Raw genomic sequence first — 4,292 nt, forward strand, 5'->3', positions numbered from 1 at the left:
CCTCTTCCCCCTTCCTAGATCGACGCCCCTTCCTCTCCCGATCAGGATCAAGACACGACGCCCTTGCTTCTTCTTCCAACCACACCGCATCTCCTCCAACTCCTCCCTTTTACAACGGGTCGTCTTGCTGTTGTCGCTTTCTCCGCTCTTGCTCACGCCTCGGCGGCCGCCATCGCCAATCAAGATTCTTGTGAGCTGTGATGCTTTGAATCCGGAAAGGGAGCGGTTGGAGAGAGGGAGTGTGGGTGTAGATAACGTGAATTGGCGACTATGGCGGATACGGTGAAGGTGTTCAACATGTCATTGGCAATGATGTGCGGCATCAAGGCGGAGAAGGAGATCTCGTCGGACGGCAGCCATTACAGCCTCTCCATCGGGATTCTCCCCTCCCTCGGGGCCAGGAGCAACCGTAGGGTCAAGCTCCGGAGGTTCATCGTTTCCCCTTACGATCGGCGATACAGGTCTGGTGTTCTATTCCCTCTGTCGTTACTAGGGCGAACTCCTTTTTTTCCGTTGGAGATTGTGAGCTGTGGGATTTGCTCTGGATGGAAAGCTTGTGGGGTTTTTTCTCTTGTTCTTTGCCTTCTTTTTGTTCAGATTTTTTCCCTCTTGCATGTAAACCCTTTTTTTTGGTCATGAACCCTTGAAAAATCCGAACTTTCTTCTGGATCGATATTCCTTGTGGAACTTCGGTGATAGATTTGATGTGGGATTCTCTTTGAATAACTTTTTACCCTTTATTATTATTATGATTATTATTTTTTTTGAAAAGAGTTGTATTCTCTCCTAACTCCTAATATGTATAATTTAGTGAAGATATTGTGAGAAAGATTTAGGACTTCGAGCTAAGGATCCTAGTCTTCAAGGTGCAATTTTTCAGATGCGTAACTATTGATTTTCTACTCTTCCATTGCATATAAACTTCTTTAATCCCCATCTCTATTTTTTTTCTCAGTTCTAAAAGGCTTTTTTTGTTTTTCATATATAAAAGCATCAGTGTTTACGTTGTCTAAATCTCTTGTTGGGGTAATTTTGCTTTTACTTTTCTTTCTTTCTTTCGTGACAATTTATTATCCTTGTCTGGAAATAAGAAACCCTTAGCCGCCCTATTCATGAATACTACATCCAAGAGATAATTGATTGGAGACTTTTATATATTTCTAGACATTTCTGATGTTTGAATTTCTGTCACAGGGCATGGGAGATTTTCTTGATTGTTCTCGTTGTCTATTCTGCTTGGGTTTCTCCATTCGAATTTGGATTCCTTGGGCATGCGAAGGGAACTCTTGCCTTGGTGGACAATATCGTCAACGCCTTCTTTGCCATTGACATCATTTTAACCTTCTTTTTGACCTACCTTGATAGAACAACTTATCTGTTCGTTGACGATCCTAAGCTAATAGCATGGAAATATTTGACCAGTTGGTTTGTTCTTGATGTTGCTTCCACTATCCCTTCCGAACTTGCACGCAAATTGTTGCCTCATAAGCTCCGCTCTTATGGATTCTTCAACATGCTCCGTCTCTGACGTCTCAGAAGAGTTAGTGCACTATTTGCAAGGTATGCATCTTAAATAACTATGTGAATGCTTTTTGTGTTCCCTGAGGGAAGATATTATTGCCTTCCAACTAATTCCACACACTTCATTTTTCATTTACCAGACTAGAGAAAGATAGGCACTTCAACTACTTTTGGGTTCGATGTGCAAAACTTATTTGTGTAAGGATCTTTATTCTTTACCATCAATTCATGCATTCACTTACCTTTTGCAGTTGATACTTCAGCTGATACTGTCATTTCATAACAATCTCATAGGTGACTCTATTTGCTGTGCACTGTGCTGGGTGCTTCTATTATCTTCTTTGCAAGGTATCAATCCAAGCAGTACTTGGATCGGTGCTTCTATGCCAGATTTCCACGAGTGAGGCTTGTGGATCCGCTATGTGACCTCGATGTACTAGTCAATCACCACCCTTACAACCGTTGGTTATGGAGACTTGCATGCTGAAAATACAGGAGAGATGATTTTTGACATTTTCTACATGCTCTTTAACCTTGGACTAACAACCTATTTAATCGGAAATATGACCAATTTGGTAGTTCATGGAACTAGCAGAACTAGAAGATATGTAAGTTTCGCAATGTGAAACTTGATCATTCCATTCAGATGGCAGCAAGTTGTACTTGCAACCAATATTTACTCTTGTTTTACTTTTATAGCATTAAAGATATGTACTGATCATTGCAGAGGGATACAATCCAAGCAGCCACGGGGTTTGCACAAAGAAATCAGCTTCCAGAACGCTTACAAGAACAAATGATCTCACATCTCAGTTTGAAGTTCAGGACTGACTCAGAAGGCCTCCAACAGCAAGAGACACTGGATGCTCTTCCTAAAGCCATCATATCCAGCATTACTCACTATCTGTTTTACTCACTGGTTCAAAGTGTCTACTTGTTCCATGGAGTATCTAATGACCTGCTATTCCAACTGGTAATTATTAGAATTTTCTAACTCCATATTTTGCCAAACAGAATATCACAACATAGTGCTCTCACCTCAGTATCTCATCTTTTGTATATTTGAAGGTATCTGAGATGAAAGCCGAGTATTATCCACCCAGGGAAGATGTGATGTTGCAGAATGAAGCGCCTATAGACTTTTACATACTAGTGACTGGCACAGCGGTAAAAGAGAGTTTCCACTCGAGAATTCTATTTTTTCACATAACCCAAAAAAATTACCAAGTTTTTCATCATCTCAGTGAAAATCTGGATTTTTTGTTTGTTTGTTTGTTATATGAAATAAGAATACAATCCATGTAAATGTGTATTTACAAATTCTAGAAAAACTAACTAATTTAAAATTTGGGAATTAGACTAGATGATCTTTTTGGACATAATTGTGGCACGGGTGGTGGCTATGATCTTCAATATGTTTAGTGTGTTCATAAACACTAGACTATTTATAATACAAATCATTATTTGATTGTCACTTGCCCACATCATCTTAGAGTTGTGTATGATTGCTCTATGCATCATCTTGTTTTTTTTTTCATGTTACCAAGTTGTCGCTTAGGAAAGTACCCATTATATATAGCTTTCACTCTAACTAAGTGACAATTGATCTCTATATGATTTTTCCTCTTGTAGAAAAGAGATGGAGGTTGTTTATGGTAACTCTCTTGACATTATATAGCTTTGTTGGTCCTTTAGGAGCACATCTAAACTCGATCACTTTCTGCTTAACCTAGAGAAGCTTACATGCAGTATGTATTAATAGTGTTCTTTGCCTTTGCATTCAATCTGACTATAGTATCTCTTTTTGCTCATTTATCAAATTAGATTGCCTCCCAAAAGGATGCAAGGGTGAGATGTAAATCTGCTATTCATAGGAGAACCTGCCCATAATTTGAACGTTACATTGATTTCCAAACAAGATTTTTTTTATTAGAGCACTCTTTAGATACACAATTCTTTGCCTTCAAATCATCATGACTTGAAGCCTTAAAGAATTGATGTCCCTACTCTTGAAGAGTATAGTGTGAGGTAGTTCAATTTTCATGGCAAAGTATTGATTACATTTTTTTTATTCATGGGTGCCTGTGGATATTTGAACCTGCTCAACTTCCTCTAAATATGTAACACATTGATACTCAAATTTAATCTAACCTATTAAGATAAATGGGTAATCAAACCTAAAGGGTACCCATTATCATATTTAGTTATACCAATGAATTTCAAGTTCAACTAGAAGTAAGAGTGAGTGTCAATATGCCTGTGGGTACCTCAAGAATAGGGAACTCTTTGTTTTTATGATTTAACCGCTCTTCATTATTTTACTCACCTCTTTTGTTTTTACCTATATTCATGTTTTTCATTAATCAGATAGAGACCCCTAACTGCATTATTTAGGCTACAAGCTCGACCTCTACCACATGGCTATAGGGAAAATTTTCTTGTATTTAATTTTCAACTTTTATTTTGTTCTCCATTCATCAAGTTATCAATAATATGACATTGATTACATATTCATTTAAATAATTTTATGCAACTAAATTTCATAAAATTTATATTACAAGAATAATCAGTTTATCAATGTGATAACAACCAAGATCATGGTATAAAAATGTTATCAATATTATATAGAGTCTAACAAGTAATGGTATATGAAATCTAGCACTTGTTACATCAATCTATCTGATTAACCCTTTTCTGAATCCAAATTCAGCCTTAAATAAAAAAAGATGAAAAATCACCCAGCTCAACGGTAACCGTTGTATCAATTCACT

The 4,292-nt window shown here is 37.5% G+C and overlaps 1 pseudogene; it reads left to right on the forward strand.

Moving 5' to 3' along the window:
* Positions 1-202: 202 nt before the first annotated feature.
* Positions 203-3,915, forward strand: LOC122031572 (annotated as a pseudogene).
* The last annotated feature ends 377 nt before the right edge of the window (positions 3,916-4,292 follow it).

The sequence above is a fragment of the Zingiber officinale genome, chromosome 11A, assembly GCF_018446385.1.
Source record: "Zingiber officinale cultivar Zhangliang chromosome 11A, Zo_v1.1, whole genome shotgun sequence".
Lineage (NCBI taxonomy): Eukaryota > Viridiplantae > Streptophyta > Magnoliopsida > Zingiberales > Zingiberaceae > Zingiber > Zingiber officinale.